The sequence below is a fragment of the Monodon monoceros genome, unplaced genomic scaffold (assembly GCF_005190385.1).
Source record: "Monodon monoceros isolate NGI ecotype Baffin Bay Population unplaced genomic scaffold, NGI_Narwhal_1 Super_Scaffold_3, whole genome shotgun sequence".
NCBI lineage: Eukaryota > Metazoa > Chordata > Mammalia > Artiodactyla > Monodontidae > Monodon > Monodon monoceros.
In genome coordinates this window covers 27414478-27434690 of record NW_021703780.1, presented here as the reverse complement: position 1 = coordinate 27434690, position 20213 = coordinate 27414478, and the positions used below count along the sequence as shown (strand labels likewise).

The 20213-nt window shown below is 41.1% G+C and overlaps 1 pseudogene; it reads right to left on the bottom strand.

The window, feature by feature from the left end:
- Window positions 1-5540: 5540 nt before the first annotated feature.
- Window positions 5541-11526, bottom strand: LOC114907543 (annotated as a pseudogene).
- Between the last annotated feature and the right edge of the window lie 8687 nt (window positions 11527-20213).

Genomic DNA, 20213 nt, shown 5'->3' with positions numbered 1-20213 from the left:
GTGTATTTGTCTTTGGGAGAAGAGGTGGGTATAGAAATTAACTATGTAGACTGTCACCTCTTGTGGTTCCTGGGCAGTAGGAAGCCTAATTTAAACAACCCCTCATCAGGGTGCTTACCCCTGAGCTTATTCTACAAGAAGTTGGATCTCACCAAGAGAGACGTAGTAAAATTCCCCAAACCCCAAGAATATAAGAAAAATTTAATGTCAGAGAGGGCAAGAGAGTGAGCAAAATGATTTTTTTCTACAAAGATTAAGAATTGTTTGAACCTCAGAATTTTCACTGGCAACTTTGGATAACAGGAAACATTGAAGCAATATATTCAATCTGTATGTTATTATGTTTAGTGCACCATCCTTTCAAAGAGCAAAAATTTAGAAGTCATAACTCTGCTTTCAGAAAAAAAAAAACAACCCTCTGGTTTGTGGCACTGCCTAATTTCTGTATTATAAATATTCCTACGTGGCCAATTTCAAGGTACCAACATGAAATTGCTGACTGCAAAGTTGAAAGATAAATGCACGTTGTCTTCGATGAGCCCACTACAAGTTCTCATTTGCATATGACAGGGTTATATGGATATTTAATATAGGTACATGCATATTTTTATGTGTATGCATAGAAAAAGAAGGTCTGGAAGTATATGCAAAAATTATTTTATCAGTTTGCTCTGGAGAGAAGAGTGGGTTTAAGATATGTCTGATAAAAGAGAACTTTCCTATTTTATTCTGTATATTTTTGTATCTTTCTAAAATATTTTATTAACATGTATACACAAAATACATATATAATAGATTTATACAGTTCAGTTTTCACAAACTGAACACACCTATATAGCCACTTACCCAGATCCAGAAACAACGTTATCAACACTACTCATATATCTCTGCCAAGCATTATTCCTCAACACCCCAGGAGTAACCACATTCTGATTTCTAACAGCATAGATCAGCTTTGCCTGCTTTTGAAATTTATATAAATGGTACAGCATATATTATTCTAGTTAACCCAAATATTCAATGATGTAGACATTATACCTACGAGCATTGTATTTAGGTTTAAGTATGAATACAGCCATGTCACTAGGGAGAAATGGCTTGGTGATTTTAAACTGCCAATCAGTATGATGAGTTCTTTTTAAGACCTTATGAGAGGGCAAGAAATACATAGCTGTGGAAATACGTTGATTACAGACTGATGTTCAGCTATGTTACCTGGGGCCTGAATCAGCACTGCTTCAGACCGGTGCACAAGAAAGGATATAGGGAAGAAAGCACAAGAGTGAGGGAGAGAGGGAGAGATTCCAATTACTTCCCTACAGGACAGATGGCAGATTCAGTCCCCTGAGGGCTCAAGGAAAACTCTTGCAGGAGATGGCTATACCTGGTGCTCAGCTTTCTGAGACAGCACAAGAAGCAGAGATGTAAAGAGGGAAAATGACAGCCTGACTTGGAAGAAGAATAGGAGAGTTCTGGTTCCATGGGTAAGTCTCGTATCTTTCTGAGATTCCTTTTTTTTTTTTAACATCTTTATTGGAGTATAATTGCTTTACAGTGGTGTGTTATTTTCTGCTTTATAACAAAGTGAATCAGTTATACATATACATATGTTCCCATATCTCTTCCCTCTTGCGTCTCCCTCCCTCCCACCCTCCCTATCCCACCCCTCTAGGTGGTCACAAAGCACCGAGCTGATCTCCCTGTGCTATGTGGCTGCTTCCCACTAGCTAGCTATTTTACTTTCGGTAGTGTATATATGACCATGCAACTCTCTCACTTTGTCACAGCTTACCCTTCCCCCTCCCCATATCCTCAAGCCCATTCTCTATTAGGTCTGTGTCTTTATTCCCGTCTTACCCCTAGGTTCTTCATGACTTTTTTTTTCCCCCTTAAATTCCATATATATGTGTTAGCATACAGTATTTGTTTTTCTCTTTTTGACTTACTTCACTCTGTATGACAGACTCTAGGTCCATTCACCTCACTACAAATAACTCAATTTCATTTCTTTTTATGGCTGAGTAATATTCCATTGTATACATGTGCCACATCTTCTTTATCCATTCATCTGTTGATGGACACTTCGGTTGCTTCCATGTCCTGGCTATTGTAAATAGAGCTGCAATGAACATATTGATACATGACTCTTTTTGAATTATGGTTTACATATTTCCGTGCAGTCTTGGTTGTGACTATGAGCTAGTGATATGTCCACAAATATATCCATAATCTGGTAAAGTTCTAATTATTTCTATTGAATCCATACTTCACTTATAATGAAAAGTGAGTACATGAAAACGTTGGAAATCTTAAGGAGGAGGTATTGCAATTCTTGGAATCCCAATGAGAATGCACATGATAATATGATAAAATAATTATGTTTTGATTGTGTCATCATGATTTTTCAAAATTTTTGTCTAGAGAGGAAATTCTAATGACTCTCTGTAGACTTAGCCACAGTCCACAAGTGATACTGAGGTACGAGAAAGCTGGTAACTACAACTTCTTTCTATTTGACTCATGTTGGTAGTATTGGAACCTAAGGTTGAGTCATAGAATTGCTTTAGAAGAGATTCTGAAATGATAGGTTAAAAATGATGTCTTTTCTATCAAAATGGATGAAATTTGTTGGTTGAAGGAAAAATATATTCTAGAAATGTCACCCTTCCTTCTACAATTCTCCTCCCCAACCCAAATATAGAAAGGGTGATATATCTCATAAATATCTGTACCAGACCATTGCAGAGCCAATTTTTCAAAATTTGGTATAAGTGCATAGCTTAACATACTTATTAGGAGTTTCCCAACTAGAGACATTTTATAAGGCAAAGATATATGCCTATACAATGCTTTTTTTGGTTAAGATTATAGCTTTATGATGAATATTGCAGGGAGTTTATTAATTTATTCAGTGACCACTTAATAGCCAAATATGGAGGAATAGTAAAATGATTTAGACATGATTTCTATCCCAAAGAAGTGTGCAGTTTTGTGCCAGAGAAAAACACATAAGGAAATAACTCTGAAAGTAATTATTTTTCTAGTCCAAAATGATGTACAGACATGTTGGCAGGGTAGCACATAGGTGGCAGTGTATAGCTATGCTTCAAAATAAATATATATGCTATAGAAATTTACTAAGGTTTTGTACACTGGAGTTTTAGTTACTCAAGATTTTCTGAGGGTCCCATAAATGTAATGAATTTTTAATCATCAAGTATTTTTTTTAAAGATTTCTCATGTGGGTGTACTATTTTTGATGCTCCAATGAGAAAATGTCCATTTTAGGATGCAGGACATAATCAGAAGTATTTTTCCATGCTATAACGATAGAGACTATAATCCACGCATTATTTCATCTAGAAAACTGTGAAAACTGGCTTAACAGTTTTATTGTATATTGTGGAATAAACAAATCCAAAGATGGGGAAGTAGAAAAGCCCTCATAAAAGAAATAACAATCATCATGTGGTCTGAAGAATGAGGAATTTTATGGACTAAAAATAACAAGGAATATTTTTAAAAATATAACTCAACAAGCACAGTTTTGAATCTATGAATGTCACCAGATGTGAGGTATTGATGTTAATATTAGGAAGACTAGACCACTGTGAAACTGGACAGGATAAGTATTCTCTACAAATGAGAAATCAGCATGCATAAGAATGAGAGTGACTTTAGAAATTTTCTAAAGATAAGCCTGGTGAAGTTGTGCAGTGACACTTTTGTAGGAAATTATTGATATTAAGGCAAGAAGAAGCAGACAACAATTACAATATAGCAAATCAGGGATGACAAATGCCACAAATTCTGTACTGCTGGCCAAACGAAACAAAGAGAAAAGGGGCTCCAGAAAATTCACCTTGGCATTTAGAACATGTGAATATCCATGGTTCAAACTTGAAAACTAAGGAGTATGATAAATCCAGAGCCTGTCTGGATTCTGAAATCACAAACCAAAATTGTCAGTAAGGGGAGAAAAATTGTTCTAAAGTTCTAGGACATGAAAACTACAGTTCAGTAGTAATTTTAGAAAACGGGTAAGTGTTGATTGTTAATTACCAAAACTCATGCAAGGTGATTTTAGAAATAGCAAAAAAAAAAAAAAGCCCAAACCTGAACTACAGCTCTGGTAGGAACTGTGAGAGAAGTAGGCTGAGGTTGTGATTTGGGATCATCTTTTGGGTTTGGGTTAAGATTAGTATTCATGACCCTGTTATGAAGTCACTTTATTTATTTATTTATTTATTGAAACATTATTAAATCATTTACTCAGTAACAACAATCAGCAGATAACAGGAACACGCTGCAGATACTCATTCCCCATTTGGCCTGAATAAGCATTGTGTTTTTGCTACACAATGCTATCCTAATGTAGGTTTTTCTGTGGCCAGGGAAAACAGTATTTAAAATAGTCCATCTTTCTAAAATTGAAGTGACTGTTCTAAACAGGTATTTAGAAAGGAAGTGGGAACAATTAAGGCTTAATTACTATGAAAAAACAAAACAGCACAATTACAAAAGAACATTTAAATAGGAAAATAAGGAAACTATACATTAAAAAATTATACATGTACACACTGTATCAAAATACCTTTTCTATTTTGGTAACCAAATTTTGGAGATTAAAAACAAACTAGTTCAAGCATTTCTAAACATAAAAATTTCAGGTTTATATTTATTAAAAACAAGATAATATCAGTTTTGTTGAAGTAATCATATATACACCATGATAAATATTTGGAATTGTGAAAATGGAAATAGTGAATAGCTTTAAATTTCCTGAATATTTTCATGGCTTAAATAATTAAACTTTTTTCAGTTTTTTTTTTTAATAAGTTTACTTAGTTTTAAACTCAGGCCAGTGTGCTTTTCTTAAAAGACAAAATACTTATTAAAAATGGTAGGTATTAAGGTTTGCACGAGCTAAAAATTAACATTTACATTTGCCTAGATGTAACAATTTAAAAACATACAAATTCAAGATATAGTAGGAAAATATGTAAAAAAACACACAAAGAACCATAGCCCATTAAAAAATATAAATGCACCTTCTATATATCGAAACCTAAATATTCTGATTTAAAAGTAGCTTCTGTAAAATGTCAAAGCAGTAGGCATTGTTTGCTTTCCTAATATAATGAATAAATAAGAAATATTTCTATCTCAAACAGTACTATCAGTATTTCTTAGCAAAAACTGTAGTATATACATATACATGGAAAGGCAAGTTTTCGAGTTTGAGTTCCATTAAAATGTTTTCTACAACTTATAAGGACAATGCACACAAAAGTAAAAAGATGAGGTAAACATCTTACACTTTTAAGCATTACTTGAAACTTAATACTTAGATATTCCCAATGCCTAGGCTCTAGCACGATGCTTAGGAGGTCCTCCATAACGATGATGATATGACACGTATCTGAACCACATAATGAGGAGCAGGTTTCTTGGTCTTCTGAGTAGGCAATGATGTTCTTCCCTGTTATTACAAAGCAGTCATGACTAAGTTTTGTCAAGAATATTGCTTCTGTGTGGGTTTACATGAGGCACCGAGCTACACTAAGAGCAGTTACAATGCCATTCAAAATTGCCATACTATAGCCCACGTGGAAAGAATGTCCAGTCAGTTTCTTGAACCTGGCAGGTGAAAGAGGAGTAGGAGGAAACATTCCTGGTTCATGTAAGGAACGGCACCAAAAACGGAGGAGAGCTTAAACAAGCTTTATTTGGGAATGCTCCCGGGCGAGGTTCACTGGTCCTAGAGAAAGGGGCGAGAGAAGTCGCGACCGGGTGCAGGCATGAACAAAATTTATAGGGGCGGACGCAGGGGAGGTGCTTGCTGTGTGAAGCAGCCCTTTTTTGGTAATCTCTCGGGTGTTGTGGCAATGTCAGGTGTCGGTTGCATCAGCCACTTTGGCGGGGGTTGCGTCTGGCTCCCTGGGCCCTTCCCCGGACCTGCTGGCCTTACATCCCGACTTCTTTGCTGTAATGGGGCGACGTTTGGTCTCTGGCTACCTCCTGCTGTACGGGGGCGCCGGAAGGGAGTCAGGCGGCCAGCGGTCCGGAGGTTAGGGGAGGGCGGCCGTGGGGGGTTCTGTGGGTAGTAAGGTATATGGGTGGAGGAGCATCTGATTTACCGCCACCCAAGAGACTTCGTGTATGCAGCTGCGGAGAACCCTGAGGAAACGGGGGGAAGCATTAATAGGATGCAGATAAGGATTTAGGGGCCTAGGATTGGTGTCAGCCAGGACCGCCACCAGTCGGGGATGGGGTAGGTGGATTGTCGCTGCCTGCGTTGGAGTTCTTCTTTTAAGCGTCGGAGAGCATCTACATTGTCTTCAACGACCCCTGTCTCGTTGATGTAGTAGCAGCACTCTTCCTGTAGGAAGAGGCAGGTACCTCCTTTGTCGGCTGTCAGAAGGTCCAGGGCGCGTCGATTTTGGAGGGCAACTCGGGCTACTGAGGTGATCTGGCGCTGGAGGGAGGTGATGGAGGTGGCAGAGGCCTCGATGGCTAGCTGGAGTTTCTGTTCTAGGTCGCGGGATGTTGAGACACTGTGTGTTAGGGCTCCTCCCCCGATGCCCGCAGCGACGAGAGAGGAGGCGAGGGAAATGCCTGCGACCATAGGGAGAAAGATGGCCCTTTTTTGTCGGCCGAAAAGTTGTGTGGTAAGTGAGAGAAATTCGGCTTGGCCACATAATGTGAGTTGTGGAACAAGGGTGACGGGGATACATGGGAAGGGGGAGGAAGAGTTGACCTCTTTTGTAAGGGAGCCATTACACCAAAAGAACAAGCCTGGTGGGGCCCCCATTGGCGTAGTTACAGGGAGAGATGAGTTGCAAGGGAGTGCATCATTCGTTAAGTTTGGGCGGCTGCCATAGCAAATTGTGAGGTTCTTTTTTTCTAAATCTCTGAGGGTGAGAAAGGCCCGTCGAACAGTGGAGGGAGAAGTAAGGGGTCCTTGGGGGGTTTCTTTAGCAGCCAAATATAGGGGTTTAGCAAGAAGAGCAACGTTAGGTATCCAGTGTCGGAAAAATCCTATCAGGCCCAGAAAGGAGAGAATCTGGTCAGCTGTCTCTGGAGGTTGGAGGTCGTGGATGGCCTGGGTGCGGTCGGCTGTCAGGCTGTTTGTTGTGGGGGTAAGGTGGATTCCCAGGTAGGTTACTGAGGGTGTAGACAGTTGGGCCTTGGCTGGAGAGACCCGATAGCCGCGAGAGCCGAGATAATTGAGGTCAGCAGTGTGCTGTTTTGAGAGGCTGAGAGATGGGCTACAGAGGAGGGGGTCATCCACGTATTGGAGGACTATACTGGGGGTGAGAGGGCAGGAAGCGAGGTCCCGCACCAGAGCCTGGCCAAAGAGGTGGGGGCTATCGTGGAAGCCCTGGGGAAGAACCGTCCAGGTAAGCTGGCGGGAAGCCTGGGTATCCGGATCTGTCCAGGTGAAAGCAAAAAAGAAGTAGGAATCAGGGTGTAGGGGGATAGAAAAGAAGGCATCTTTGAGATCGAGGACCGTAAAATGGGTGGTGGACAGGGGAATATGGGAGAGCAAAGTGTATGGGTTTGGCACAACTGGGTGGAGGGGAATTATCGCCTCATTGATCAGTCGGAGGTCCTGGACCAGGCGGTAATCTCCTGAGGCCTTGCGGACAGGCAGGATGGGGGTGTTGCAGGGAGAGTCCGTGGGGATGAGGAGCCCCTGGTCTAAGAGTCTGGTGATAATAGGTTGTAAGCCCCTTAGATGAGTTTCAGAGATGGGGAATTGGGGCCTGGATGGAAACTTGGAGGGGTCTTTAAGATGGATTAGGACAGGGGGGTGGTGTGTCGCTATTATGGGTCTCCATGTATCCCAGACCTGGGGGTCTATCTGGTTGGGGGAAATGGGAGGAGGAAGAGAGGAGGAAGAGGGCTCCGCTGCCAGACCGAGGAGGGGGAGCAGGAGTTGAGAGGAGGGGGCCTTGGGATCAAGTCTGGCCAGTTGGAGAGGGGCCCCTAATTGGAAGAGAACATCACGACCTAGCAGAGGAACTGGGCAGGACGGTATGACTAAGAATGAATGAGTAAAAGGGAGCCTCTCGATGTAACATGAGAGGGGGCCGGTCTGGAGCGGGAAGGATGGCTTACCGTCGATGCCCATAACTGAGATCTGGGAAGGAAAAACTGGCCCGGAATATGTAGGCAAGACTGAATAGGTAGCCCCCGTGTCCACCAGGAATGAGATGGACTTACCCGCTACCTGTAGCGTTACCCTGGGCTCGGCGAGGGTGATGGGGGTCTTCGAGTCCGGGTGTTGTCAGTCGTCAGCCAGTCCCAGGAGTTCGAGTGGTGGAGCCGTTGGGTCGGTCCGCCTTCCACGTGGAGGCGCTGACGGAGGGCCGGCCACAGGGCAGTCACTTTTCCAATGGCCTCTTAGCCCGCAGCCAGGGCAGGGCTTGGAAGGAGGCCGGGGATTGGGACATTGGCGAGCCCAGTGCCCCTCTTTTCCGCACTTGAAGCAGGCACCTGGTGGGGTTGCCTTCGGCAGGTCCCATGGATGGTGTCCATGGGAGATGGCTGGCCGCAGGGTGGCTACGAGGGCTTGGGTTTGGAGGGCCACCTTTTGGTGCATCCGAGCCTGTCGGCTGGATTCTGCCAAATCCTCACGGGCATTATAGACTTTAAAGGCCATTTTTACCAGGTCTCGGATGGGAGTCTGGGGGCCGTCCTCTGCCCGCTTAAGTTTTTTCCTGATATCAGGGGCTGATTGGGTGATAAAGTGGGTGGCCAAGACTGTTGCGCCTGCCGGGGTGTCAGGGTCCAAGCGGGTGTAGAGAGTTAGGGCCTCTGTAAGACGGTTGAGAAAAACGGCTGGATTTTCATTGGGCTCTTGGGTTATCTCTTTTAGCTTTTCGAAGTTGACAATCTTGCGGGAGGCAGCCTGCATACCAGCCAAGAGGCATTGGATCATTAGATCGCGTTTGCGGCGACCGTCTTGGCCGTCCTGCTAACTCCAGCCCGGATCGGTGCCAGGAATGGCAGCGGCTCCGACGGGCATAATCAGTGAGGTGGACCTGATCTGCGTTGTTTCGGGCAGCAGTTTGAATTCTTTCCCTCTCGTCGGGGGTCAGAGTAGAAGATAGGATCACAAAGATGTCGTGCCAGGTTAGATCGTAAGCTTGAGAGAGGTAGCGAAATTCTTTGATGTAGCGGGAGGAGCTGGCAGAAGAGGAGCCTAATAGCTTTTCTATTTGAGAGAGATCTTGGAGGGAAAAGGGAACATGAACTCTAACTAATCCTTCCGCTCTGGCCACCTCTCTTAAGGGACAGAGAAGGTTTGGGTCCTGGGAGTCGTGGCGGTGAGAGCGGGTGTGTGAGCTGACTGGCGAGGAGAGGGGTGATGAGAGAGAGACGGAGGGAAAAGAAGCGGGGGAAGGGGGGGCCAAGGGGGAGGTTGCCGGGGGGAAGCGGGAGAGTGGTGGGGGGCGCTGGGGTGGGCTCAGGAGGGAGAGGGGCCGGTCCAGGGTAGGGTGGGGGTTGGAGAGGAGCTCTGGAGGGGGGAGAGGCGAGAGATTCGGGTGGGTTGGTGAGTGGAGAGGGGTCATCGTCAAAGGAAATTAGGGGCTTGGATGTAGGAGATGTCTGTTAGGCAAGAAGGATCTGGGAAGTGGAACAATCGACGCAGAGGGAAGGGCGGGAGCGTAAATACCAGAAGCTCTGGACGTAGGGGACCTCGGACCATTTACCCGTCCTGCGGCAGTAGTTCTCTAAATCGCGGAGAATGATGAAATCGAAAGTCCATTCAGGAGGCCATTTAGATTAATTGTCTAGAGGGTACTGTGGCCAGGCCTCGGTGGAATAGAATATGAGCCGCCTGCGGCGGAGGTCTTTAGAAAAGCCGAGTTTTGTAAAGTTGGCCAGGAGACACCCCAGGAGTGTCTTAGGATCTGGTTTGGATTCTGAAGTACCCATGACCTCCGGTCTGTCCCCGGGTGAACAGAGAAAGAGAGAGACGTCTCTGGTCTCAGTATCTGGTCACGGCGGATTGGAGAGCAGTCAGGCTGTTGGGACGTCTCCACAATCGCCCGAGGCTCGGAGGGAAGACGGAGGAGTCCCTGACGCGGCCGCGGTTAAGGACAGGGAGTCCGGTGGGTAGGGACCCCAGGGGTCGAGGGGAACGAAGGAGGGACTTACCCCGCTTTTGCCGGATCGGGTGGGTGAGCGGAGGTCCCCGGTCGGGAGGGGTGGCCCCGCGGTAATTTGTGGGGCTGGGTACCCCTCCTGGGTTTCGGCACCAAATGTAAGGAATGGCACCAAAAACAGAGGAGAGCTTAAACAAGCTTTATTTGGGAACGCTCCCGGACGAGGTTCACTGGTCCGAGAGAAAGGGGCCAGAGAAGTCGCGACCGGGTGCAGGCACGAACAAAATTTATAGGGGCGGACGCAGGGGAGGTGCTTGCTGTGTGAAGCAGCCCTTTTTTGGTAATCTCTCGGGTGTTGTGGCAATGTCAGGTGTCGGTTGCATCAGCCTCAGAGCCGTTGGTTCCGCCCCTCGGGAAGCGGGAAGACTGGGGCCGAGTGGTGTGGCAATGTCAGGTGTCGGTTGCATCAGCCACTTGGGCGGGGGTTCTGTCTGGCTCCCGGGCTCTTCCCCGGACCTGCTGGCCTTACAGTTCAAAGGAATCAAAATAAGTCACTGTCCAAGAAAAGCTGCAGCAGGAGAATCCAGCAGTTAGGGATATTATAAGTAGAGTCCAGAATCCTAACAGTCCAGTGTGTACATCATCTTCGTTCTTCAAATTTTCAGCATGTAACTCTTTTACGATCAGGTAGGTGATGGCGAGAAGGAAGGCGAGGAGGATGGCTAACAGCAGTGAACAGAACTGAGAGGACCTGGACCGGCCAGCGCCGGGCTTGGGCTCTGCCGCCCGCATCCGCGGAGAAAATGCCATTGCGTTTACCGGGCAGGGCGGGAGACCCGTCCCCATCTGGCCAGAGTAGCGAGTCCTTTCTAGGTTCCGATGACGCCCCGGCCGAGAACTCCGCCCGCAGGTCACGGGCCACTCAGTTGCATACCTCCTCCTCGTCGACTTCACCCTCATCCCAACTGTCTCCGTGACTCGGGCCGGGGGTGAAGGTGGCAGCCCCCCACTGCCCCACCCCCTACGGGGTGAGGCTGTCTAAGCTCGGGAAGCTGGGACACAGTTGTCTTCCCTTCCCCGGGGGAAGTTGGTGGAGTTTTCTGAAGTCACTTTAAATGAACTTTCCGCACAAAGTTGAGTTTGACAGTCAACCTCCAATATGATACTTGAATAGCTTTCTAGAATCTTAAATAGATCACCGAGGAACATTAGAAACCTAGTGTGAGCAAGCTAGGCTTTTACCTGGTGGAGAGAAGGATGCACTATCCATTGGTACTTCTGTGCTATTTTCTCTTAATTTTCACATAACATTGACCCCAACTCGTGTAGATTCTGCCACCCATGTGCAGCTAACATCCATCCAGTTCCTCTCATATCCATTGCAGGAATCTGCTCTAAGTAACGTCATCTCTCATTTGTAATTCTCCAACAGCCTCTGGATTTATCTAGAAGTACACACCCTTGATATTCCATTCCCCACACAGTAGTCACAAAGATCCCTTTTGCTTAGATTCCTGTATTTTTTTCTCTTAGAGTAAATTCTCATACATTTCCCTTAACCATTCATGGCCTTGGCTCACCCAGGCTTCCACCTTAATATTTTTTCTATACTACTCTTCCTTTCCTCGGCAACCACATTGAATTTTTTCTGTTTCTTGTACTGTGTCTTTGCTCTTTTCCACCTCAGGACTTTACACATTTACCTACTACATTTACCAGAAACATCCATAATAATTTTCCTTCTCAACCTGCCTGGCTTTTCAACTATACGGTAACATCCTACTTATCTTTTCCTCATTCCTCTGATCCTAGTTTAAATGCCATTTTCTTAATGCAGTCTTTCCGGAATCCCTTACTTCAAGGTAAATTTAGAAGCTAGATTTCTTCTATTTTAGCACATGTCATACTAATAAATATGTATTTAATAGTTACAACATTTATAGAAACTATATTTCCCTCCATTCAGCATCATACCCCTAGTGCTTAGCCCATAGTGACTGACTTGACTCCCACTGAGCCTTTCTGTGACTTGAGTAGGGACTAGCCTGAAAGGCAAACATCACTGTGGGTACGTGCCATGGACATGGGACAGGCAAGGGCTAACCATGAGGGCTTGAGCAAGTCTGTGTTGGCAAGAATTGAAAGAGCAGTTTCAAGTAGTATTTTTTTTTGAACTTTTTATTTTATATTGGAGTATAGTTGATTAACAATGTTGTGTTAGTTTCAGGTGTACAGCAAAGTGTTTTAGCTATACATATACATGTCACTATTCTTTTTCAAATTCTTTTCCCAATTAGGTTGTTACAAAATATTGAGCAGAGTTCCCTATGTTATACAGCAGGTCCTTGTTGGTTATTCATTTTTAAATATAGCAGTGTGTACACGTCAATCCCAAGTATTTATGAACTGGAATAAATGTACTTATAGATGGAGATGATAAGGAAGTAGTCCTGTCCTTTAGGTGATGCTAACAATGACCATAAACAATATAGGAGAAGTCAGTTTATGGGGGTGAGAACGAGAGAAGGAGGAATTATGCTGATGGTGTTGAGTTTAAGGAATCTACGGAATTTTCATAAGAGATATCCAATAGGCGTAGTTGCATCTTGAGCTGAAGAAATAAGTGAAGATTAGAGAGTTGGGATTCATTTCGTGTGATTGGAATAGTGCTTGTAAAATATGTTTACTCACGAGAGTATTTTTATTTTATTTTTTTTGCAGTACGCGGGCCTCTCACTGTTGTGGCCTCTCCCGTGTGGAGCGCAGGCTCAGTGGCCATGGCTCACAGGCCCAGCCGCTCCGCGGCACATGGGATCTTCCCGGACCGGGGCACGAACCCGTGTCCCTTGCATCGGCAGGCGGACTCTCAACCACTGCACCACCAGGGAAGCCCTAAACAGTTAAATTTTTTGACTTTAGGATTCAAAAATGGGAAAATCAGTTCATGTTGTTTAAATTACTCTCTTGCTTTTATCTTTAGGACTCTCTTTGATGGGAAGAATGAAGAGAACCCTAGCAGGCACTGGGTTAAGAGGGATTCTTTGAACACACACACAGATATGAGGCTCTCAGGGAAGAAGAGGTTGGCTCTACTAGTGATGCTATGCATGACCAGCCTTAGACACACTTTGAAGAAGGGTGAAATTGCTTAGCATTTCTTTGTGTTTTCTTAAGAGTCCCCTCCTTTACAAAGCACTCAAGTCTCCATTATCACATGTACCAACTAACAGACAAAATCATCCATATCATGTATAGAAGACTTGCTGTTTCACCTCTTCAAGAAATGATTGCATTTTTAAATGGGTCACTGAAGGAGGGAGACTCACAAAGTAAAAGCAATGGTGAATTACCAAGCATTCACAAAGAAGGTATGTGAACAGTATTCTTCCCTCTTCCCCTAGAATCTTACTATATAGGACCCAACTGGGATGGAGTTGATGGTACTGGTAACCCAGTATATACTGATGCCCTCTGATTTCAGTAAACTTATGTTAGCATAAAATCTCTGTTACTCTGGATAACTAGGCCTTATAGGAAAAAAGTCAAACCCATGTTACATTGATTTTTTTGCCATGTATTTTAGGCCATGTGATATCACTGTTCCACTGTATAAATTAATGATGTCTCTTTATTTGTAATATTTAGAGAGATGTTATTTATTGCTTTTGATGCTGGAGGGAAAAGACATTATCTCACCAACTTAAAAATGTACCCTCAAATTACACCGTCCTACATGAGGGGTGTGAAGCACGTATGTCGCCTTAATTGGAATTTACAAATAACAGAAGATGACAGCTGTCAAACACCAGTACGAGGAAAAGAATAGCATTATTCAAGTGTCAATTCCAAATTAGCGTATTTCCACTAGTAACAAAAACAAGTATATGTTCTCTAGATAACAGCTATTGCATCATATAAAAATTCATATTTATGTGCAAGAAGGAATTGCAAATTTTTCAACATTTAGATGAAACCATGAACATATACAAGTCTCTTAGGTTTCTGAAGATACTGAAAATGTCATGAAGGTTTTCACATATGTTTTTCAAAAGCAGGTGACATGAGGGACACATATAAATCATGATAACATGATAATATGAAGGTAATATTATATTCCCAAATGTGGTTGTTTTACTCAAAGATAGACTTAACTGTTAGAGCACTTGGTTTCACCTATGCTATTAAGGAATGGAGTTTGAGTTCAATTAGTAAACTATTGAAGTTCTAAACTACTGCTAAATCAAAAGTCCCTAGAGTTTTATTTGTTTGCTTGTTTGTCTTATTTGTTTCTAAGGTGATTGGAATTATTTTCTTGGGTGTGTGTTTCTACAGTGTTCTTGCATATTCAAGGAAAATACTTTTTCTATCTCAAGTAGCCTGAAATATGTCAAAAGAGCACATCCAATGATCTCCATCAAGACACATCCCTTGGCTGCTAATCCAACCTAAGAGTGATAAGTACAATGGTTTACAAAGGAGGGTACACAACCCAAGCACATGAAATCCAACAGGGTAAATATTGTATCCATTGTCTCCTACAGTAGTTGTCAAAGAAGAGTTTTTTCCTCCAAAATGAGACACCAGAAGTTACTTTCTTTTTAAGATGTTCCAGTACAATGTAAAAGTAATTACAATATTTAAGGAAGGGCATAATATATATTGTAGTCTATATTAGGCATTTTGCATATTTACATATCAGTAATCCTCATGATAATATTATGAAATAGACTTACTACACTTAATTCACAGATGCAGAAATTGATGCTGAAGGAACGTAAATAACCTGATCCATTTATATAGCCAATAGGTGGCAGAAACCAAATCTGAACCCAGGTATCAGTAACTCCAAAGGCCATATTCATTTCATTATCTGATTAATATTAATTGCTATGTAATGGGACCTGCAGTAATAGAACTGTTAAAATGCTTTTAGGCTCTAAATCAGTTGAAAACGTCAATTTTTTTAAAAATGAGAATTCTCAAAGTAATTCATGAAACATATTATAGCCAAATCTATCATTCAGTGTAAGTGGAAAATCCACTGTTACTGCACAACACACACAGTACCTCATTGTTTCTCAAGGATCCAGATGATTATACTTTAATATCCTATCTACCTTGTCTTTCTGGATAGCCAGCCTAGACTGAGAACAAAGAATTGGACCAAGTCCTTAAACTGTCTCCCGTAATGATATAACTCACCAGGAACCTTATTTTTTAGTAAGATCACAGGTCCTTTCTTTATGATTTACTCCTGGGACCATCACAAACCTCTCTCTTGGCAACTCAGTCACTATCTCCAGTTGACATTAACCAAGACTCCATAAAGCATCATTTCAATCTTTCACTCTGAAAGTCCAACATGTTAAACACAGTCTACAGACTCTATGTCACAAAGCAGAAATAGATGATTCCTTTCAACATACATTGTTTGTACATGATAATACATATCATTTAAATTGTTTTTGTTTTACAAATATAAAGAATTTTAAATCATAGACAACTGGATAATTTAGGAATGTTTGGATCCATTGACCACAGATTTATGATCATCTTGTAGAAATTCCAGGTATTTAGGAAAACAGATAAGAAGACCTTATTACTGCCTTGAGAAACTCAAATTATTTTTTAAAATACATGAAAAGAAATATATGACAATCAATGGGATAAATGCCATTACAGTTATATGAAAATAGTTCTTATATGTCTTCTGAATATATTTTCCCTGTAGCACAAAGTTCAACATTGAAGATTTTATATCACAACATTTCTGGACTAGGGATTTTGTGGATCAATAAGAAAAGCCCAGATGGTGGAAATTAAGGCAAAAACTAGTATATTGAGTACATTAATAAGGTTATTTTATTATGCTTCATTTTCTCTAAACTTTTTAATTCTCCTTATTAAATTATAGAGAAGTAAATTATTACTACAATTAGTGATTTGGGATCCACAATATTTCCGTTTATCAAAAACCATACCACCTTGGATATAAAAATGCACAAAATGTATTTGCTCTCTACTAGTTGAGAAACATGGGGAATTACTTCCCTTTGGATCCTGAGAATATCCTCTTCAGGAGCAAAATTTCCCCAATTAAGTTTGCCCTTATTCCTAAATTACTTTATTATTTTTAATCACCATAAAAATGAATTTTCAAATTTTCCAAAAAGTTTATGGGAAAGAAGTAAGAGGAGAATAGTAAATCAAAACTAAGAAATCAACTGTAAAAGGATACCAATAAAAAGAGACATGGAAAATTTCAAATTTTAACAAATTGCTTCTTGTTGAACTGTGGGGCCCAAACTATTCCACTACTTTTGTCCAAAACCGAGATACCATCTATGAAAAAATTTCCTGCCAAGAACCCTCCCTTGGAGGCCTGTCCCAGGGACTCACTCATGCTCTTGCTGGGCAAGAAGGAATCAAGAATTTCCCTATCAGTTGACATGAGGGTAATATTTCAGCCTGTCGCTAAGTAAAATTCACGTATCTGGTCTTGCTCAAATCATACAGTAAACAATATAAATAATTTAATTTTGCTATGAATAGCAATGATTATTAATGTGGGTCACCAAACCCATAAGCAAATCAGTTAAAACATCTTTTTGTTACCAGAACTCCTGATACTAAGAACAGAGAACATTTCATTGATTTTATCTTCCTGTTCCATTACAAAGAAATAACAAATATGAGATTATTCCTTTATTCAAGGACTGAAGCCAATTAGAATGACTGTTTTTGAACCCACATTTTCCAAATTGGAAAGGGAACAATGGCAAAAAGGAAATGTTAGTTCTGATTCAGTAGAAGGCTTTATGAGCTAGGTCTTACTCCATGAAAAACATGGAAATTTCCTTTTAACCTGATTGTGCATTTAAGGTTGACCCCAGAAGTAAATTTGAGCTTATTATTTTAAACTCTGTAACACTCATTCTTTTTTCCCTGCTCAAGATGGCAAGCACAATCCATAATTTAGGTTCTGTGACATAAAAGGTAATTATTGTCCAAATCCTCATAATCACTACCATTTCTTGAAAGCTTACTATGAATCAGGGACTGTGCTTTGAGAGTTACAATTTGATATCTACAACAACCTTATAAGGTAGATATTTTTTACATTTTATAGATTAAGAGAGGGTAAATAACTTGCCCAAAATCAAATAGTAAGTCAAAGGACTAGAATTTTTACCCTGGTATGTTTAACCCCAAATATATAGTCATAACCACTAGACTTTGGTCAAGTCATATCATTTTCTTTGGATTTCTCTTTTCTCAGCTATAAGGTATGGAGTTGAAAAACTTGGGGCAATTTTCAAACTTTGTAAATTTTTTTGAAATGAAATTGAATTTCTTTGAAATGAAATTGTGTATATAACCTTGATTTATAAAAATCAAGCTTCAGGAGAAGAAAAAATAGGTCTCTAAATCTTCCTATCCCTGTGGTTGTCTGGAAACAGTTTTGCAGTAATCTTGGCTCCTATAGAAAACCTATTTTGAAAATTACTAGACTACAGGACCTTTGGGGGACCATCCAAATTCCTTCCACAAATCACATGAACAAACTGAAGAATAAAAACCATATAATCATCTCAATAGATGCAGAAAAAGGTTTTGACAAAATTCAACACTCATTTATGATAAAAACTCTCCAGAAAGTGGGCATAGAGGAATCTACCTCAACACAATAAAGGCCATATACAACAAGCCCACAGGAAACACATTCTCAATGGTGAAAAACTGAAAGCATTTCCTCTAAGATCAGGAACAAGACAAGGATGTCCACTCTCGCCACTTTTATTCAACGTAGTTTTGGAAGTCCTGGCCATGGCAATCAGAGAAGAAAAGGAAATAAAAGGAATCCAAATTGGAAAAGAAGAAGTAAAACTGTCACTGTTTGCAGATGACATGACACTACAGGTAGAAAATCCTAAATATGTTACCAGAAAACTACTCATCAATGAATTTGGTAACGTTGCAGGATACAAAATTAATACACAGAAATCTCTTGCATTCCTATTTTTACCAAAGATATTGATGAATTTAGTAAAGGATTTCATAGTGAACGATTTCATATGCGAACACTATTAGGCTGCTGAGAGAAAACGATGGGGTAAGGGTCCTTTCCCTTCCAGTAACTCACCATACTGTTCAGACACTGTAAACACTCCTCATCTGAGGACATTATTTAGACACCTCCTCCCCCAAGAGACAAAAAGCATATGATACCAGATTTACTTTTGGCATAGCAAACAAAGAGGTCATGTTATTCCTGCACAAAGACTCTTGATCAAGATAATCTTACTGTTCTTCTCACCTTGGCTAAACTGTGGATAGGTTTTATTCCCTGTCAGCAGGCCCCTGACCTCCTTTTTCTTAAAGCATTTGCTTGAGAAAACTTGCAATATAAATTGGGTTTGTTTTTGAGATGTAAATATTCTCTCAGTCTCTTCCTAGTTTTACAATCCAAGAATGTCTTTCTCAAGGACCTTCTCAAGGAATAGATGATAGCCAAGTTTTGCTAGCCTCTTAGGTTGATGGCAGAAAAAAAAGTAGAAAAATAAGTATGACCCAGATTTTGAGATTTGGATGGAGATGAGAGTGTTTTCAAGGAAACAGACAATAAAGAATACAATGTGTGTATTAAGTGATGGCGAGAACAAATTTCAAATGATACTCATGACTTCTATAAAACTTCATGGAATGTGCAAATGGGGAAGAAAGAACTCTATTTGGAGAAATGCTTGAACAGATAATAGTGTCATCTGGAGAAAAGAAAGGGAGATTTTGCAATAGTAAGATAAGTCAGAGGAAAGTAACCAAATGAGAAATAAACTCAAGGTGAAGGAAATTGCATAGAATTGATACAGCAGAAAGAAGTGTAATTTAGGTGACTTTGAAGTGACAATGCTTTTCTGTGATCTCCAAATTGGAAACTATGCTCATGCCACGTATAAAGTGAAATCTCCAAGGCTCTACCCACAAGAACACTCTGTAATATTAAGCACAGATAACAAAACTAATTAAAGAGGCATAGTTCTTACTGAACAACTTAACATTTCAACCCAACCACAAGGCTATTTCAGAATAAATTGTTCACTGGAATGCCACATGCCCTTTGATCCAAATCTATGCTCCACTGATACTCTAAGTAGTGACAGTCATTAGATTAGTGATAAAATTTTATTACGTAGTGAGAATAATGAAAGTTATGTCTTTGTGTGAGACAAAAGGGGAGGAAAGAAAATCAAAGCAATGAGGTCACAAAAACATGGAGGAAGATATAAAATATGACTTGGCTTGAAACTCTTGGTCATTAAACATTTCCCGACTTACAAAAGCCATTAATATTTATGCCAGGAGTGAAAAAAACTGGGTATAGAATACGGCAGTGTTGGAACATTTTTGTGTGCAGCTAATGCTTATCTGAGAATCCTCCCGTTCCTTCAGTCACTGATGTAACTCCTCTTGGTCATGGTCACAAAAGCATGTGGAGTGGAGCTGTTCACCAGTGTAAGGTCCCAGAATGTTCAGGGTAGAAGAAGAACCAGGACATGATCACCTTCTTTTTTCTTTCCCTTAACTATGTCACTTGGGGTTAAGGAAATGGCTTCTCCATGTTTGTACAAGGAGGATGCTCATCAAAACCTTTTATTTTTTCACTTAATCTTTAGTGCTTTCAGGGGAAGAACGAAAAGCCTTGGTGAAAATTATATTTTCTTTTTAGTTATAGCATAATTTTATGTTCACAGTCCTATTGAAATACGGGATCCCCAGAACACAAAATGTTAAAAAAAATATTAGTCCTCTATACATCTCAGTGTTCCCCTTGAAAGTGAAGGAATTAGCTAGAAAGAAGTCTAATGCCTCTTCCATGCTCAAAAACCTCTAAAAATTAAAAAAAAATATTGTGCATCACTATGCTGAGTATTATACTAGACACCTTCTGTGGCTATTTACCAACAAGTAAAAAAGCATTTCAATATTCGAATAATTATTATGATCATACCCAAGTGTACTAGTGAATAAGCACTAGGTGCTCTGATATTACAAGAAATTACAGGTGAGAGGCTGAAAATAAAGAAGTTAAAAACA